Source organism: Oryzias latipes, chromosome 16 (genome assembly GCF_002234675.1).
Source record: "Oryzias latipes chromosome 16, ASM223467v1".
Taxonomy (NCBI): Eukaryota; Metazoa; Chordata; class Actinopteri; order Beloniformes; family Adrianichthyidae; genus Oryzias; species Oryzias latipes.
In genome coordinates this window covers 11,564,211-11,585,285 of record NC_019874.2, presented here as the reverse complement: position 1 = coordinate 11,585,285, position 21,075 = coordinate 11,564,211, and the positions used below count along the sequence as shown (strand labels likewise).

General features: G+C 40.5%; 1 long non-coding RNA gene across 4 annotated transcripts in view; it reads right to left on the bottom strand.

Moving 5' to 3' along the window:
* Positions 1-73: 73 nt before the first annotated feature.
* LOC101157968 overlaps positions 74-21,075 on the bottom strand; it is a 119,528-nt gene continuing 98,526 nt past the window's right edge. For 3 of the 4 annotated variants that reach the window (XR_002291940.2, XR_910209.3, XR_002291941.2), the window contains exon 6: positions 312-762. This is a non-coding gene — a long non-coding RNA (uncharacterized LOC101157968). Of the gene's footprint in view, positions 246-311; positions 763-21,075 lie in introns of those variants that run through there. The other variant, XR_002291942.2, reaches the window with a different exon arrangement.

Here is a 21,075-nt window from a genome sequence, read left to right as displayed (position 1 = left end):
CTTTATATAAGTCTTGTCTCTGCCTTCCTCCTGTGTTGGTCCATTAGTTACCCCTGTTATGGTGTTCATGCCATGTTCCTCGTCCATGTTTCATGCCACGCCAAGTAAGTTTTTGTTTCTTTTGTCATCCTGCTCTGCAGCGCTTTTTGTTTGTTGGCCATTAAACCCCCTTGCCCCGGAACTTTGTGCCTCCTGCCTCTGCATTCTGGGTCCTACCGGCTTTCGAGCCTCCTCACCGTGACACCCTGGTTGAAAAACACTGTATTAGAGGTATCCGTGTGCACATTAAAGCAAACAAAATGACTGATAAACTGTTTGGCACATATCTTTTAATGGATAGACCGACAGTAGAATATAATATACATTTGAACCATATGAACAAGTAATCTTTCCTCACTTCTTCTTATAAGCAAAGACTCTTATAATGACTCAAATTAAAACTCCCATTTATCCGCCATTGTAATCCCTCTGTTGCATGGAGCAGTCTTTTCAGACAGAGTGTGGATTAGAGAACACTGAGACCCTGTGTTGGTGGTCACTGGTGTGTAACACCTCATAAAGATAATACTCTGTTTGGCGTAAGTGTGTGTCTGTGTGGACGTGCGTTTCCTGCAATGCTGGTGGTCAGCATTAATGTGGTACAGAGGGGTCGGATGCCGTACATGTGGATAATATGCTTCTTTTCCTCTTTGTGGCTACCTGGTGAAGAGGAAAATCCCTGTGAGGTGGTCTCCGTGCGACATGGAACGCAACGACGGAGGCCTGGAAGAGAGGAAACAGTGAATTGGTAAAAGAGGAAAAAGAATTGCTTTCCATCTTCTCAATGCCGGTCACAGTCGATTAATACCAAACACAGAACAAGAGCTATAAATAAGACAACAGTCCAAACCCTAACGGGAGCAGAGGACAGAGTGTGTTTATTAACCTACTATGGATTTCTCTCTCATTCCTTCCTTTAAAACAAATTGTAACTGAAGGGCAAACGACACACGAAATGAAAAAGTGTAATGGGACATGCAGATCACATTAGAGTCTAAGCAGATAGACACCTATGCAGCAGTGAAACACCAGTGACAGCCACAGAAATTCATGAAGGGGTCGTTGGCAATTGCAGCGCAATCTTAGAAGGCTATCATAAATATAGAACCAGTCCGGCTTCACTGAAGCAACAGTACATTACATGTTTAGGTCTATCCAGCATCGGGATGCGCATCCATAATAAGATAAACGCTACACTCATAGCTTAATTTAATAGCCATAAACGAGGGTAAACAAGCAGATTACATTTCAATCGTCCCGAGCATCGTGTCATAAAACAATAAAACCGAGTGCTGTGAAATGATTATCAACCATTTACAAGGTCAGCCGTGGGCGTGTGCCACACCGCAGGTAATGTCTGTTCCTTTCTGGTACTGCGGTTTTGACGGCAGATTATGACACTTTGGTGAATGGGTTTGTTTAAAAGCCTCATGATATACTCAACATTTAAATTCATTTAAGTGTTCAAGCAGCAAACTAAAAAGGCAGTTATGACTTTTGATGCTTCAACCTTTTATTTATTTTTTTATTTTTAAAAAAAAGAGACAACTGAAATATAATAGCTCTTTGTTTCTCCAAATATGATTCTCCAAAACAGTGAATTAGTTCATCTAAAATTGTTTGATATTTAGGTAGTCAATAATTAGTTAAACTAGTGATCGTACATTGATCTGTGCCATGCTAGAGCTAAGTGGGCCTCAGCAAAGCAGGTTAAAGCAACCACGTCCATTGAAAAGTCTATGGAAACGTTCTGGTTTTCTGCGTTCAAAACGCTTGTTTTTTAGGTCCGTTTTCACTTTCTATGTCTAACATGAACATGAAAGTTAATCCACTTGAACTTTGACCAATTTAGGACTCGGATTTAGTAGTGACATATGGGTAGCGTGCTAAGTGTCAACCGTTTGCAAAGTGATCATGAAGGAGAAATGAATAATTTCGGTTTGTGCCCGGCCGAAATTATATGACACCAAGTCGTTCATATATTTGGTTTGGGTGGTAAAAGAAAAAGCCTAGAGCAAGATTAGAGGGACTTGCACTTTTACTTTTTCACGCCAAACCTCTTCCAACTGGGAGTCCATGCGTTAGTATCAGATGGCGGCAGTCCAGTGTGAAGACTGTGCTATAAACCATAGCGCAGTGCATTGTGGTCCATATTCACCAATCTAGTAGGCATTAATGCACGCTAGTTTTTCACAGATTTTTAGGGAAATTTCCAGGGCCCTGGATCTTGAAATTGTAGATTCGGGCACCCCAAAAAATAAATAATGAAAAGAAAATATAGTACACTAACCTGGGAGTATAGTGAGTGCATTTGGACACAACTGACGTCTTCTATTAAACTAGCGTGAACCAAAATGTCACTAGTCACACATTACGGGTGTTTTTGGCAATAATAGCTAATGGCTTAGTGGTATGGACCTGTATAGGGTGGACCCATACGGGTGCTCCAAGTTTTTGGGTTGTTGAGGTTCATATAGGGTCGTAGATAGTTGCGGACGCATCCTAAGGGTAGCTTAGAGGTGTTTGACACTTTTGAATAGTGTGCAGGGTTGGGGGTTCAAAACATGAAAAATCCATACGACTTGCCTCCATCTCACATTCTTCACCTTTTTTAACACCCTTTTAAAGTGAATAAACATTTTCGCCCAACGGGCTCACCGAACAATGTACGATCTGAAAATATTATGCAGGTCATCTGCGTGCCCTATACAGATTTGACCATTTTTTGCCAGCAGACAGCTCGTTTCTGCACCTATAAGGGCATTTTAGATCAAGGCATTAGCCTGATGCTAATAAAGTAAAAAAAAAACAAAGATAAATAAACCTGAGACTTGCTAGTTGTTAATCGCGAAAAATCTCATGAATGCACAAGCAGAAAAACTCTTTAGCTTTACAAGTTAACTCATTGTTTCAAAGGTTACTTCTAAAGGTACCCCAAATTAATTTGCACTGACAATCTGAGTTATGTTAGCTTATCGACAAGAAGATTGGCTTAGGGCATTTTCGGCCAAAAGTTACCAGTTTCCAACAATTTCCTATTGTTCACTGTCCTAAAAGTGTATCAAATACCACCTTGTGCACACCAAACCAAAAAGTGACCAAAGACGGTGTTAGTTCAAGTTACATCAGACATTTTTAGAGTATAAAACACCCAGATAATCAGGTCTAAGGAAAAGCCTCCAAGTCTCTTAACTGTATGAATTGCATTATTATTTAACCGCATAAGCGCCCTGTTCAGCCCTCTACCGAGCTTCAAACTTGAGTTTGAAGTTCCTGCAACATCCAACAGACCATGATTATTTCATTCCTTTTTAACATAACACATCAATTATTTAACCTTTGCTAGAACAGATTAGATGTTTTTATGTAACTGAATTTAGTCAGTATGTGTGTGTGTGTGTGTGTGTGTGTGTTCATCCATGTAAAGAAAGGTTGAATATCAAATTTCTTCCCAAAGATAATACTGCGTGGCTTCTCCGAGTGATAAATGTTGAGGGCGTTTTGAGAAAGAATACAACATAACCTGAGTATTCTGGAAAAGCTGATAGCTGCATTGCCATTGGAGGGGGATGGCAATCGTGGCCTTCAGTGTCTCATCCTGAAGGAAAACTCACAGTTGTAACAGTGATTCTAGCGAGTAAAGTGGGATTTTCTGTATTGATATCATAGCAGAGGTTGCTCTAAAGTAAAAAAACAAAACATATTTTTGCATGCAAGTTAACGATTTGCTGGTTTTACATGAGTTTACCAACTTTCAAGTGGGTAAAAAGGATGGGGACACTAGTAATTTGAAGTCTTGACTGTAAAACCCTCAGCCTTATATTGTTACATTCATTATCTTCCCCTGTAAGTCTTTCACTAAAACATTTTTTTTAGTATCTGTCCTTTTTTTGTCCCCAAAAATCTCTCATCCCGTTCTACCACTACAGTATTTCTTCCTCTTCCCCCCTCCCCGCCAGTCCTCTCCTCTTCCTACATCCTCATTTCACCTAATGAGCCCACTTAAATCCATGCCAAAACACAAACAGCACGGGAAATGGAAATAGGTGCAGTGCTTAGTCTGTTTGTTAAGGGATTCATCATGTGAGCCGTTTTCAATAAATAATAAATGCAAAGGCTGACTTTTGTCTGCAGACGAGACTTCAGTGCATGAATAATGCATCGTTATTCTTGGATAGGGCAATACAGGGACAGAGTGGCAGGGTGTGCGAGGTATGAATGCGAGGTAAATCCGCGATACGCACTTTGAACACAGTTTTTGAGGGCTTAAAATTGTGGCAATTGTCAGCTCCCAGAGTGATTGTAACTCGTGAGGCCCAACTTTGTTTGCAAAAGCATGTGTACTGTAAAGATACGTTCACATCGGGCAAACGCTTAATGTCATATCATTTCGGCCGGGCACGAACCCCAATTTTCTTTATTTCACCGTCATGTTCAACTTTCAAACAGTTGGCACTTCTGTGAATTGAAAGGGTTGCTATCCATACTTCACTACCAAATCCAAAACCCTGATTGGTCAAAGTTAAACCTGGTAGAGCGCCCATCTATTGAAGGGCCATTTTGAACGTAGAGCCCGGAAACTGTTGTGACACAAGAGTTTTGAAGCCTGAAATAGGAATTTAGCCGTGTTGATAGACTTTTCATTGAAAGTGGACGGTTGAACGCGTGTTGTTGTTGGGGGCGGTGTGAACTCAGCTTAATTTAATTCCAGGCAAAATTAGCTTAGAACTATTGAAAAGTCAAAGCTCAACTTCCGTAATAACTTATTGTAACGACACTCTCGTAACCCTTGTGCTATCCTAGGCACCTTTACGTTGGTAGTTGGGTCATCTAGACCCACTAGGTACAGTGCTCTGAACCTTTTTTCTTCAATGATTTGTGATCTTCACTGGTGTCCATGGATTACATGAAATCTTTCCACCTTTATCCACCTGTCATGGTAGGGAGAAAACGTCAATGCTCATTTTCCACGTATGAAATTTCGATCTTTAGTGAATACGTAATTCACAAGTGGGTTTTTTTGGCCTCGTCAATGCAGATGCTGACGGGTCTTTACGTGAATTTGGTTTTAAGCTGGGTTTTTTGGTGGGTTGAGTATGAAACAGTTTAAGTATATTTTACGTAGTTGACACATAATTATTACGTAAATCTTACACAATTGGCCGTGATGTTTTTTTGCGAGATGCAAGTTTGTGGCTTTCCATGGCCGTTCCACGTTTGTCAACGTATGTCTAACAGACTTTTATGTATGTCCCACAGATGTTTAACTTTTAAATTGTTGATGCGGCGCACATATCACATCAAATTACATAATTGACGCACAAATCATTAATGAATTGCATATAAACAGCGCAATAATCATGCATGTTCAGGTTCTACGTCAATTTACGGGTTCTTCGCGTGGTTTATTCGCACTTCTTCTGTGGTTTTAATGTGGTTCATTTGTGAAAGTTTCACGTAAAGACCACAACTTTTTGCAGCTTTGCACAAAATGTACGTAGCGGCTGTGTGCCTCAACAGTTAATCAACAGCAGGATGTGTGTGCTTTATCCGACTTGTCCTGTGTGTGGGAGATGCATGAGGCGGCCCACCCAGCACATTTTCTATTTTCATTTGATCTCTCCTCTTTCCCTTTTCGTCCCCCCCCACCCCCCCATTGCGACTGTAATCATTACAACAACAAAGAGGCTGCGCTCTCGCCAGACAGTGGAAAGGTCCCACCAGAAATGCAAAAAAAATATGAGTTTTTCTGTTTTTCTTTAGGTCGTCAGTGGAAAAGATGAAAGGAGAAAAAGAGAAATACTTGATTGAAAATCAGGGGGGAAAGGAAGCAGTTAAAAAAGAGGAGAAAGGCGCTCATTCAACCACAACAGCAATGATTACTGATCTCTGCTGTCGTTTTACTCCGCTGTAAATAATTCATCAAAAGAAACAAAAGGGAAAACAAATATGCAAATAAAGCCCAAAAAGGCCAGTAATGTCGGCCCGCTGCCACAAGGGAAGAGGAGTAGTGGGTTGTTATTACTGGGATGAATCCGAATGCCTCTTGTTTCATCTACCTTGACAGTTCTGAAGTGACACAGACACAGAGGGGGGAAAAAAAAAAAAAACCTGGAGGGATTTAAGGGCTTGATTGAGGACGGGAGGGAGGGGGCGACAAAGGAATCGAGGGATTAAGGACAGGGGGAATGGAAAGATTTTTTGGGGGGAGCGGTGGCACGGGAAGAGGGGCAGTAGACATTGGAGGGGGAGAAGAAAGAAATTTGGGAGGGGATGAGAGGAAAGGAGGGAGGGAAGCTTTCGAGGGTGTGTTCGACGGTGCTGTGAAAGGTAGCCATCAAGAGCTTTGATGAAAAGTGCAGGCCTTCTAAAGCTTAGGAGTGACAGCATATGATTTGGTCAAAGCATGAAGCTTTTCAAAGGTAGACATTCTTAGTCCCATTCATCTCTCTCAGGTTGAATATAACTTTTGGGCAGAAAAAAAAAATCCGAATTGGTTTGACAGATTGACTGCATGTGGTATTGCCCCTGTGACTTCCAGACAGTGGGCTGCCAGGAAATGTAGACATCTTGAAATGAAGGGGGATTATAGGCTATGCAATGTTTCAACAACTTGCCCTGGATCAGCAGCTAGACGGGAGGACGCGTTTTGATCTTGAAGGTCGCATAAAGGGTGTAAGTGTGAGAATTTAAAGACACATATTTATCGTTGCTCCTGGGTTTGTAGTAAAATACAACTGTCGTGTTCTGAAGAAGGCCTTTTTTTGTTTTAATGTAATTTAATGGGAATAAACGTAATTCATGCCTGTGTGAAGCTTCCTTATCATGCCAACACACACCTCTCAAATTAGGTGCAGACCCTCGCTCACGTCGCCCTGGGCAACACGCATTTAACCCTTGTGCTATCCTAGGCACTTTACCATTGGGAGTTGGGTCATCTAGACCCACTAGACAGTGCGCTGAACCTTTTTTCTTCAATGATTTGTGATCTTCACTGGTGTCCATGGATTACATGAAATCTTTCCACCTTTATCCACCTTTGTCATGGTAGGAAGAACACGTCAATGTAAAGGTGGGGTCATCTAAGATAGCACAAGGGTTAATCGGCCACTTCCAATGAAAGGTCTATGTAAATGTGCGTAAAAGCGCATTTTGGGTTCTCAAGTTCACGCATAGCTGTGCAAGCTTCCTTGACTATTTTCATACAAAACACGCGTCTATCAAACTTCATTCGATAGACGCGTTGAAGTTGAAGCCTTAGTCATGTGGACCTGTACAGGGGGGTTCACCCGTACGTGTTGCTACAGGTTTTTTGGGCCTAAAGAGGGTTGTAGACCGGTGCACACACATTTTAAAGGGAGAGAGGTGTGTTTTGCGGTTTCCCTTGTGGCTCGTGTGACCACCTTATCCTCTTAGGATCTGGCGTCCACATGTGTGATATCATATTACCACAGTAGGTAATTCTGCATAACTAAGGCCCTGTGACTACTTGTTTAAAGGGTTAGCTTAACTATTAGCTTGAATCTTGAGAGGTTAAGGGATGTCATGAAAATGAAACGTACTTTCGTCGTTTAAGTGGTAAATGTATCATGAAGTATTTCTACGGATAATGTAAGTTCCACGCACTCATGATGTATCAGTGATGCTGTCGTTCGGTGTCCTTACGCCGCACTTCAGCCATTAATGAGGTGCGCACACTGGCTCCTAACTGACCGCCCTCAAATGCTTGACACACAGGATGTGCGCGTGATATGTAAGTACCCATAGGACGTCCACACAAACTACAGCCTAATTGTCTAATTTCGAACTGCCAGGTTTTGCACGATGGGCGCGCACCTTTACCTCGGACAGCACTAGTTCCTGCACAGTGTACAGGAACTAAGACATGTCTGTGTATCATACTTACTTACATTATGTGTGGCTTTAGAGAAAAGGTGCATGAACATTGTCACCTTACGGGCCCACCTGGTTGTCTATGATTTCATTGCAGTTTGCGCTCAACCAGAATTACATGACACCAAGTCTTAGATCTGAACAGAAAGAAAAGGCCTGGAGCGAGATTCACAGGATTTGACATTTTGCACCATTCAACTGTAGGTGGCAAACATGAGATTTTAAACAGTAGAAAAAGAAGGAGTAGCCCCTCCCTGCTTGTTCAGTGTGAACACTATGGGCAAAATGCGTGTTCCAGAACCCACATTTATCACGCTCTTGAACTCGCGTTACATACCTGATGTGTCTGTAGCTTAGTGCTGACAAGGCATGAGCATTCAAATAAAATGGATGCTCATGCCTGTGAGGCTCTTTTCTGATAATATTGTCTCCCTCTTTTGTATCCACACACACCCACACACAGAGTCACATACATTGATAACAGTGTCTAATTTGGGCTCTTGTATCTGTAGGGTTCTCCAGAGGAGTAGACTCCATCATCAGCAATATAATGGTGACCTACATTCTACAGTAAGGACAGACAGACACTGACACACTAGGGTGATAATGGCCCGTGTTCCATCGCCAGAGAAAAAGTCTGCAGCTCAGAGACACACTGTGACACACACAAACACACACCTATGCAGGGGTGTTGACATGAGTACATGCATGCAGTTTACATGTCTATTGTCACTTCCTTCGACATACATTGAATATGTAACATGATTTTAAAGAGACACAGCCATTCAGGACCCCAAGTTGTTAGTTAAAAAGCTGCTTCTTTCAAATGACAAATGTTTTTAGAGAAGACGAAAAGACTAGAAAAAGATAGATCTGGAGAAGATTTTACTTTGCTTACTGGGCTGGTTTAGGTCAGAACTTGGTTGGAGAACCGCGCAAACATTTTGACATTACAATACACCTGCTCAAATAAAACACAGCAAAAAAATAAAATAAAAAAAACAGTTGTTTGCACACCTTGTTCTTTCCAACAAACACACAACCCTGAATTTTTCTTGCTGTTTGTCCTGCTTGTTTGTGGTAAAATTAGCCCTTGCTGACAAATCACAGAGTGAAACAACCATAAAGTCTTAAAGACTAATCTGTCAGAGAGGGGTGGCATTAGTCAATCTCACACTCATAACATAAAATTAGTTATAAAATACCACAGCTGATTGCTAAACTAAACTAAACACGCTACGGTAAGCTAAGGAAAAACTCTTAAAAAACAGATTATTGGTTGATCAATGAAATTAATAGTTGTGCTGCCACTTGGTTTACATACAGACCATAGACTGGACTGAATGACCCCTACCCCCCTTGTGTTTCAGGCAAAAAACCAAATACCTGTAGACTTGTATTGACAAAAAAACATGTTATTCAGTTATTCTATTTTTCAGAAAAAACATTCTTGCTCTGATACTTCTTTCAAATTCCACTTCAACTATATTTGTTTGTATTGTAAAATAATTTTCAGTGGTCTTTTAATCAGGATTATTGAAATTTTAGCTAAAAGCAAAAAGCCTGTGTAGTGGAAGACATATTTTCTGCAGAGCAGCAGGAGCTCATTAGAAATTCCCTTTCGGCTTGTGGGTGGGACTTTTGGCACAAAAGTTAACTTAGGTAATTTCCCATCATGCCTTTGTTTGCATTCTCTCCCACTAGCGACAAGCTAATGTTAACAAAGCAGAAAAAAACAGCGAGCAATATTGGAGGTATCCAGCCTCGCAGTATTTCTGTTTTAATCTGCAGGATTTGAATAAGGAAATACTCAGAAACACCATTTTAATCTTAAATTATTTCCTACATGTTCTCCATTATGAGGAAAATGCTACAAGAAAATGTTAAAACGCCAAAAACACGATTTCCATTAGAGCGGGTCTTTATGCATTTTCTCTGTATTCTTTCTTTGTTGGAAGTTATAAACTGACCAATCAGGTGCCTCAAAGGAAGCATGTGATCTCTCGTAGAACGTTTAAAACGTTTGATTGACAGATTCACCCAAGTCTGCTTTCATGTGGGAGGGGGTTGTCTAGTTGGCAAAAGTGGTTGCCATAGAAACGATGACTCAGACCTACTTGGAACTATCACTTCTTACTGGTGTTGTTTGGTTTCTAACTAGCTGGTTCTGTATCAGGAATAAAAGGCGACTGAATTGACTTCTATTCATTCGAGCTGGAAGTCAGTCATTTCTCTATGGGTGACTTGGTCCGGTTCTCACATACAATCAGTGATGCAGACCGGTTAAAGAACTAAATCTACTATGAAACAGCACAATAAGAGGGTTGAAATAAAAGGAGTTTGTGAAAAAAAATAAAGGAAGAAAAGCTTTACTTAAAAGAAAGAGCAATCATCTGCTACCAGACAGGGTGGTGGTTGTGTCATGGTATGGTAATGTGTCATAAACTAGCTAAATTTTACTGAACTGCTGTTTTTTTACGGCAAACTGATTTGTACTCAAAAGAAAAACCACACCTGTACAAGTGGGCCTGCATAGCCAGAGAATTCCTTGGGTCTCAATGGGTTTATAAAAGGTCCTTGATACATCACTCACCCCTTAACAGTTCATTAGAGAATTTACCAGCTCACTCTTTACAAAACTGCCTCATTTAACAAGTGGAGAAAACGCTTGAGTTTGCTGTTTTCACTTGATATTTTTTTTTTCCTGAAGTGGTCCCGGTGTCCGGCTGTGAGCAAATGCTCCATTAGTATGATCAGTAAGTGCCTCATGTTCTGAGGATTACAAGAATAGTGTGTTTTATTACACAATCTGCTGGTCTCTAAAAAGGCCTCCAGTCATTATCTATTTTAGGTAAAAGGTATGACTCATCCTGTCAAATAGAAAGTCACAAAGTACAGATCTTTTTGAAGCTCATAGAAACATTTCTTTTAAAAGATAGAAAATAATACTAAGGTGCTTTTATATATTTTGTTACAATTACTTCATAACTTCCTCCTTAAGAGTCATTTTACTTCAAGGCAAAACGTACATTTAGACTTTTTGCTGTAGAGCTCCAGGCAGACATTCACGGATGATTGTCTGCCTGAACCGCGTTTATAAATGGGTGAAAGAAACTGACTCAGAGACAGTATTGACTTAAAGGAGAGGCGGCTGAGATGGGACCACAACAGTTGCAAAAATAGACATTGAAACCAGCATGGAAACACATCAACTATTTTCATGTTTATGGGTGGTTGGCTGTGCTTTGTGGTAGAGAGGCCCTGACATATGGGCAGCAGTGTTTTTACTTAACACCACGGCTAAAACGTAATAGCAGCTCTTGGATGTTGGACCGCAACTGATGGAGAACTCATCCACTATAACTATTATTAAAGAGGGTCATTTCCTTATCTATAAAATACCAACAGAAATGGAAAAGTACTTGCGAGCATGTAAGGACGGATGAAACTCATCGTTACGCGGAAACGAGCCAGTCAAATGGTGTGATGTTTATGGACAAATAATAACTCTTTTGCTTCAGACTGTAGTTTATGGCACGCATGCAGCTTTCTTCTTGATTGCTTTAAGTTTCCATGAACTGGCTCCTCTAAAGGTTTTTGCAGATCTAGACTAATTGTCCTTCACCGAATGAAGGAGCCCTTAGTGCAGTTGCTGTCTGAGTTCCAGATCCTGATTGCAGCTGATTTGACTTTGGGCTGTGCTTTCATTTACCTCAAAATGGCTAATAAAGTATGAGGTATTTGAAAGGTTTATTTCATTAATAGCTATTTCTTGTTTCCTGTAATTCCTGTATAATTTTATCGACTTTAAACTCCTTTTTTGGAAAATTTGGGCCCTTCTCTTGTGCTTTTTGTAGCAGTCCATTTAAGCTTTGGCTTTTCAGGGTATGTATCCTCACATAAAGTGCTGTTGAAACAGCACAACTGGGATGATGGCTAAACTTTGGCTAAAATCTTCATGATTTTATTATTCCCCCCATTTTATATTTCTTAAGGTGCAACAGGTCACTTGGTCACTTTGCTCCATTAATTTTAAAGTCAGGATGGGTGTGAGGCCTTAGTCAGGGGTTGACCCATGCGGGTGTTGTGGTTTTTGGGTTTTCTGGGCCCGTGGAGAGCCATGGACAGGAGTGGCTGCTTTTTGAAGGGAGCGCAGGTGTGTCTTTCATTTCAATTGATGCTCGGGTGGCCACCTTAACCCTTGTGCTGTCTTGTGGGGTCCAGATGACCCCACCCTCACATTGACATATTATCCCTACCATGAAAAAGGTGGATAAAGGTGAAGAGGATTTCATGTAATCTATGGACACCAGTGAGGATCACAAATCATTGAAGAAAAAAGGTTCAGCGCACTGTCTAGTGGGTCTAGATGACCCCACTCCCAATGTTAACGTGCCTTGAAGTGAATTTTTGACTATTCTTCCAAAAGCGCACTGGTGAAGTCACACACTGGTGGAGAAGGCCTGGCTCTCAGTCTCTGCTCTAATTCATCCCAAAGCTGTTCTATCGGGTTCAGGTCAGGACTCTGAGCAGGCCAGTCAAGTTCATCCACACCAGACTCTGTCATGCATGTCTTTGTGGACCTTGCTTTGTGCTCTGGTCCACAGTCATGTTGAAAGAGGAAAAGGTCCGCTCCAAACTGTTCCCACAAGGTTGGGAGAATGTATTTGTCGTAAATGTTTGGGTCTCCTGAATCATTCAGAGTTCCTTTCACTGGAACTAAGGGGCCAAGCCCAAGTCCTAAAAAACAACCCCACACCATGATTCCTCCTCCACCAAATGTCACACTCGGCACAATGCAGTCAGAAATGGGCGTCAATGGCGTTTGATGTGAACGCAGCATGAGGGTTCACCGAACATTTTATACTTGTGTCCACCCATAAGGTCACTTGTGACTAAGGCATAACAGCTAGGAAATTTCTGCTTAAAAATGTGCAAACTAGCAAGATTGAAAGTGGTATTATTAAAAATTCAACTTTAAGCTATAAAAATAACATCCTCAGTTAAGGGGTGTTTTTTCCTTTTTTTTTACTTGTTTACTTTCGGGATACTTCAAGGTGAACTAAACGCATCTTGCAGAACCGACCAATCATTTCAACATATTGTAAAACAACATGAGTCAAGGTTCATTTGGCTCATGGTATGTGCTCTTTGGGCAAATAGCGGTCAGTTACTTGGCTGAGGAGCAGGTGGAGACTAGTCTAAAGGTCAAGAGGCACATAGAGAAGCATATGTGGGTCGTTTCTAGTGGATGTGCAGCTGAGCTTAAGCAGCCCCCCTCACCCAGGGTTCCTCCCCTCAATCAGTAAAGGTGAAATGTGAAGCAGAGAAAATTGTAGATGTGAACCACATTTGGGCCAAACATTACAGAGTAACAGCTGGGATCTCACAGTATGGCCACACGATGAAACCTTTCGGTTCATAATTCACATACTTTTATGGAGATTTATTTATATTAAGTGCATTTGAGGCAATATGAGACAAAGATCTGGTATGTTTTGCTGTTTTGTTAACTCAACTGTTTGTTTTTCCCTTTGCCCCTTCAAATTGCTTTGGCAACACAGCTGAACACATCGCACCAATTAGGCAAGCTGAAACTTAAATCCAATTGAGAATAGGGAATACTGAGAAATAATCACATGTCTGGATTACAAAACCTTATTTTCGCAAAATGAAACCGAGAACGAGGGCGAAGTAAACCTGAACAGATGGACACTGGGAGGCAGGAGCAACAGGATGCTCGGAGTAAAAAGCAGGAGAGTAGAACAGCACCCTGTAATAACATATTCAGCATGAGCTGCCAAGGAGAGAAGCCACTGTTATGTAAACTGGAATGAAACATTCATGAGCAAAGCATCATTTCACTCTGATCCCATTGGGATAGAGCATTCGTGACCCGTAGGATTTCCTGGTCAGTCTGATTTATATGTCAGTATTTTGGTAGGTTAACATGCTATCTCACTCAAGCAAAAAAGTAAAGACAAATTTCTCCACTATAAAGCGCACTTAAAAGCCCTAATTATTTTCCAAAAATGACAAAGCACCATATAACCTGGAGCACCTCAAATATGGATTAATACTAGATGTGCTTTTTTTTTTTTAACGTGTTACCAACAAGGTTGGGAGTTAGCTCAGTCACAGTAATGTTTGTTTTAGTGGTATTATGTAGTTTCTGTACTTTGCAAAAAAGGTTGTGAGGTAGAGGTCTTGTTAATTTGTTAACACGGCTAACGCTTCTAATGGGGCTGACATGTAGCGTGTCACAAACAAGTTCTAAAGTTACTCTGATACCATTTAGTAAAGTCTGACTGACTGACAGACTTATCTCCGACTATGTTGTCTCACTATATGCGTAGTATATTTTGGCGCTCCTCGTATATGACACAAGTCTAAAACTAGACCATTCATTGACAGAGCGCTTTATATTTCGATGTGCTCTATAGTGCGGAAAATTACGGTACCTGTCAAAGCAATTCGGGATACTTTTGAGACCTTTGCACAAGTGCAGAGAGCCAATGTTGGAACTAAAGAAAGACAGACGGAACCAAAAGATTGGGAAAAAGGAGGGAGAAATACAAATTCAGATGAGATTCTGGCAGCAAATACTTTCAGTGAGCTTTGAAGAAGGACGGCTACCCCCCCCCCCCCCCCCATCACCACCACCACACACACACAGAAACAGACACACATGCACAACATGCACAAAGTTGTGATGTGGTTAACTTAGACCTTTGTGCCAAACTGAAAGTTCAAATGAGATTTTCCCTCCGCAGGAAACAATTCCAGATCCACAAAACCACACCCCACCAACGTCAGGAGAAGGGGGCTCCTTGGGATTTAGGCGTCTATTGGGTTGTTTTTTTTGTTTAGTTTTTCTCTGACTCTTTCTGTCTTGCTGTCTGTTTCCCTGCATCATTCTCCTTCCTTTTTGTGTTACGCTTTCATTACCAAATTTTTTGTTATTCTACTGCCTTTTCTCCATCATCGTCCACAGCATCCGGGACTAATATTTGTAATTCCCAAAGCATGGGCGGTAAGTTTAGTAGAGGATTAACCAAACATCAGAGACTGATTGAAGACTTTAGTGACGGCAACCAAAGTCTACAAGAGAGGAAAAGCCTTTCCCGAACGAGGCCCTGAAAGGCTCCAGAGCCGTGCGTCAGCCCAAACACTGGAGCACCGACACAGGATGGGTTGAGGTAATGACTGTAATAAGTACAGGAGGCTCCTTTAACATAAACCACACAACTCTGTGATCATGAGGTGGTGGGCTTCATTGAAGTTTTCCCCTTCTGTTGTGGTTGCTTTGTTCATAATTGCTATTTTACTTGTATTTAACAGATTATCACTGCGTTCATCATCCACTCCTCTATTTCACACAGCCTGCCATTATTTTCTGTCCTTTTGATGAGAATTAGCCAGATCTGCACTTTTCCTGCTCCGCTATTTGATTTATGGATGCCCTCGCTGCTCCATCATGGCCCTTCTGTCTTTCTACTTTATGCATGTATCAACTTTTAACCTAGAATTTAATTATTATTAGTAAAAATAAAAATAAAAAACTGCTTTAAGACCAATCTACCTCAGTGATAAAAAAATATATATTATAAAAAAGGATGATTAAAATATTAATGGATAAACAAGTTTAGTTTTTGGACTAAACTTGTTTATCCATTAATATTTTAATCATCCTTATTTTTTTAAATATATATATATATATATATATATATATATATATTTTTTTTTAGAAACTAAACATTTAAAAACACTGTTGTTTTTTTGTTTTTTTTAAAGGAAATGAACTGAAGCAGGGGGGCTGTCCAAAAACATGCTTCATAGGTTGATTGGCAACTCTAAATTGTCCATAGGTGTGAGTGTGAGAGTGAATGGATGTGTGATTGAGGATATTCTACCCTGCGACAGACTGGCGACCAGTCCAGGGCATCCCTTGCCTACGCCCAAGTGGCTGGGATAGGCTCCGGCAACCCCGTGACCCCAAAAGGGAATAAACGGTAAAGAAGAAGATGAAAAACAAGTTTAGTTTTATATATTCTGTATTTTCTGTACTATAGGGCGCACTGGATTATAAATTAGACTGTCAATGAATGGTCTATTTTCCAACTTTTGTAATGTATACAGGTGAGGCACACCTAACTTCAAGGAGCATTAAGCAAATAAAGATAAGCCCGTCAATCCATCGGACTTTAGTAACTGTACTCAAAAGTAGTTGAATATCTTGATTGTGACACGCTAGCCACTTCAGAAGTGTTAGCCACATTGGTGTATTGACAATACTTAACTACTTGTTTCCAACACGTAAAAAACAAACTGATACCACAAAAAAAAAATTCCTGTGACGATGCTAACTCCAAACCTATTAGTAACACATAAAAAAATCTATCCAACATCGCTACACGTTAGCCACATTAGCGTATTTACAATAACACTCAATAAACTTGTTTGAAACTTGTTCAAAAAAAAAAAAATACAGACTGATACAACTGAGACAAACCTTATTGTGACAATGCTAACTCCCAACCTTGACAGTAACCCGTAAATAAAAGGGTTTAATACTGCCTGGCACTGCTGCACAGAGTTTTAGGGCCACCAAAAACAAGGAAAATTACGAGATTTAAAGTCGTAAATTTACGAGATTAAAGTCAAAGTGAGTTTACAGAACAGGTAAACTGAATGTTTATTGATAACAATACAAATCTCTGAAAGCTCATTTGTTTGATTTACGATTTATTAATGTTTTATTTATTGATGGGTGGTTTGCAGGATCTCTGCAGCCCGTTGACGAAGCCATCAGTATCCCTGCAGATGTTCACTTCCATCCTTTCTTCCTCCTCGAAAGACAAGATCTCTACGGGTGTGTCCGAATTCCCACCCTAACCCCTAACTACTAAAAAACTAAATGCGCACTACTTTATGTATTTATTTTTTAACAGCGGTTTTGAGAAATGTAGATTCGGACAGCAATACAAAATGGTGAACGTACTATCAAGTACACTATGTTGGGGTAAGGGTGGCAATTCGGACACAACCCACGTCTGTGTGACACTTCCGTCTGAGGAGGCGTACTTCTTGGCATTTTCAGCATTCTTATGCGAATATAACAGACTATTTTGATTCATTTTTGTTGTTTTGTGAGACATTTCATCTGTAGGAGGGGACATATGTAACACTATTTTCATTCCCCTTTGGTGTTTCTTGTGCGCATGACAGGTTAATGACGTAAGGGAACAAATGGACTTCAGGGTGTGTGAATGAAAAGAAAAATAAAGTAGCGGTCCTTTACACCCAAACATGTCTCTGAACTCCTTGTTTTACATATGAAACTCTGCTTTACCGACACTGAACCCCGGAAAGCCAGCTACACTAACAATAAGTTGCGTTTGAGTCGCCAAAAGGTTCAGAATCTCTTTGGTTTTTAAACCTTCGCAAAATGCTCCACATCTTTCATCTTCAAGCAAGGCTCCGATAAACCGACAACTTTGGGTTTTTTTCTCGTTCATTTATGACTTTTTCTCGTAAATTATTTCTTTTTTTTCTCTCGTAAATTTATGACTTTAAAGTTGTAATTAAAAAAAAAGTTACATTAGCCGAGTTAGCATATTTGCATTAACACCCAAACGTATTTACAAAAGTTGTAACACCCAACCTCCCAACTTTGTTTGCAAATAAAGAAAAACTGACTTGATTCAGCTAAAACAAACATTACTGTGACTATATTAACTCTAAACCTTTTTAGTAACGCGTAAAGGAAACACTGTCCTCTACATGTTAGCTGTGTTAGCATACTCACAATAACCCCTAAATAGCACTTCGAGAAAGAATCCATATGTAAGGCGCACTGGATCATAAGGCGCACAATCATTTTTCGAAAGAAAATCAAGGTCTTTAAGTGCACCTTATGATGCAGAAAATACAGTACATAAGGATGCGGTGGCTCATGAAGTCCACTGTAACCCTTGTGCTATCTTAGATGACCCCACCCTTACATTGACGTGTTCTCCCTACCATGACAAAGGTGGATAAAGGTGGAAATGTCACGGTGGAGGGGTGGCTCGAGAGCCGGTAGGACCCAGAATGCAGAGGCAGGAGGCACAAAGTTCCGGGGCAAGGGGTTTAATTACAAACACAAACAAAAGCGCTGCAGAGCAGGATGACAAAAACCAAACCAAAACTCACTGTGGCGTGGCGAGGGACAAGGAACGAGGAACAGGGCATGACATGGCATGAACACCAGAACAGGAATAATGGACCAACACAGGAGGAAGGCAGAGACAAGACTTATATACAGACAGGGCAGACAAGACACAGGTGAACACGATCAGGGCAGATGGGGACCAAAGGAAGTAAAACCCAAGAAAACAGACAAGACAGGATACTTTCAAAATAAAACAGGAAACAGAAACAAGACAGAACAAGGACCAAAAACAAGACAACAAGTTCAAATCATGACAGGAAAGATTTCATGTAATCCATGGACACCAGTGAAGATCACAAATCATTGTAGAAAAAAGGTTCAGCGCACTGTCTAGTGGGTCTAGATGACCCAACTCCCAATGTTAAAGTGCCTAGGAAAGCACAAGGGTTACACTATACCAGACAGAAATTATGAATGAGATCATTCAGTTCATCTCAGAGTACTGTGCTGTGGCAAACCTAAAGAGGTGCCCATAAGGCTTAGCTCATGCACCATGATTGCTAAACGAGCAAAAGCGGTGCTCCAATGCTATACCTTAAATTACACACTATCCCATGTCTTGGTCTGACTCAGCATAACCCTTCAAAGCAATCAAAATGCGACACATACTGTGCTTTCAAAGACAGACCATAAATAATACATATATTTTTAGCTTGATGAGACACACAGGGTGTTCAGTCCAAATGTGAGCCTTTCTATCGTCCTAATAGCCAATGTTTTTGAAAGTGCAACCTGAGTGCCGGCCAGCTGCAGTTAGACCTGCAGGTGAAAGCTGACCCTGCCTGAGGTGCGGTCACTGTGACCAGTTTCTTCTGTTTTTTTCCCACTTTGTTCATACGATGCATCTTTAGTTTATTTCCATGGCCGAATAGAAATGACGTTACCTTTAGAGGTTCCTTATCACCAACTCACCACCACACTTAATTTGAGGTGTTGATACAGACACGCGTTTGGTTTTCACACTTTACCTGGCACCCTAGTATTGTGAGCGAATGTGTAACTGGCTGTCCAAAACAGACGTTTAAAAAGCCCTCGGTTTGTTCAGATGCGTGTTTGCTTGATGTTCTGTTGAGGTTGTTCTGTTATGATGCTCTCATTATAGATAAGACTGACTTTACCAAACATGTCCAGCAACTCAACACTTTTTTCTCAAGTTTTCTTCTTTTGTATTTTTTTTTTTTACCTTGAGCAGTTTAACAGTTAGACATTTGCACAAAGAAAATTAGAAGTTAGAAATCGAAAATTGAGTTATCATACAAGTGGAATGACCAAAATGAATGCAGCCATTACGACAAAGTGCATCTGGAATTATAAGAATAGAAAATAATCAAACGCAAAATAAAAGCAGTGCAAAAAACTGTATAAAAACACAAATGCTATTGTGTTTGATATGCTTTGTTTAGGAGCCTGATGGTCCATGGGTAATAATAAAAAACCCTCCCACCCCCCTGTAGTTCCCAACTGGCAACAGTGCAGAAATTGAATTTTAAGAAATTAAAAAACTCTTGTTTCAGGAAAAAAAATTCAAAAGTTTTTTTTCCTTCTTACAAGAAAAATAGTCTTAAAAGGAAATTTTTAAAATGGCAAAATAATCTTATTTTTGAGAGAACTACACTAAAATATTTGTCTAAAAATAAGAATAATTTTTGGAGAGACCATTTTTCCTACCCCATTGACAGATTCTTTTGCTTATTTAAATAAAATCGACCAGGTTTTTGTGCCAGGTTTCCCCAAATTGTGCATTTTTTTATATCTATCCTCTAAAATTCAGACAACAACTTTGGAGAAGTGATTCCTATTGTGACACACGCATCAAAACAGCAGACTTTAGCACAGGATAACACAGTGACAGCGGAAGTGTTGATCCAGATTGACATGTGGCATCCAGATGCAGCTCTGCGTTTCCTCAGAGGTGCAGAGCAAACAGCAGTGTGTGCTCTAATTTCCCACCAGAGAATTGACCATTTTCAGATGCATCCTGTTGCCTTCTGAACAAATAAAGTCTGCTGATATTGTGCATACAGGTAAAAAATAAAAAATAAAAAAAAGGAAAAACGGTTGAAGGAAACATTTTGACAGATAATATAAGTCTTATAATAAAAAAGGTTAAGGAATGTGTCTAATTTGGAGGATGTGTGCCCACCTATGTGAATGATAGAATTTCATGACCTCTTCTGCCACAGCCCCATTCTAGTTATCTATGTGCGACCTTTGACCCCCCTCATGTATTCTTTATTTTCTATTCTTCCTCTTATTTTATTTATTTTTATTTTATTTTTTTCCCCCTTGCTCGCTCCTGATTTGTCCGTCTGCCCGTCTTACTCTCGACCCCTTCCTAATGAGAGGGGGACTTGCATGCCTGCGGAGGGAAGAGGTCAGCGCTCCTGACGCACACGTGCTCTTTCACACAGACCCAAAAAAATACCAGATCCGCAGACACGCACTCTGCATCTGCAGACACACACGGATGCGTGCAGACCTGCACACATCCATGCAGATAAAAGCAAAAGACCCCACCAACCCTGCCACTGCCACACACACACACACACTTTGACCCAGAAATCCCATCTCTATTATGCAGAATATCAGTTGGCTGATGGTAGAGCTGATTATGCAGCTACCCTCTGCTTGCCCACAACTCCCGAGTGGATATCTGCTTTTAAAACTCCCAATCCCAAATGTCTTTTTAGCATATCAATGGAGAATTATATATTCCTGAACAGTAGGACTTGCATACATACGGCTTTTCACAACTCCCCCTCCCATTATTGTGTGATAGTGTTAGTCTTCTGTGGAACGCTGACACATTTTTTTGACAAATAATTTTCTCAAAAAGCAACAGCAAAAAAGGAAACCTTTCATTGTCACATTATTATCAGGACTCAGGAGGATTTTTGCCTTCTTTTTTTTTGCTTTTCCTTTCAATGAAT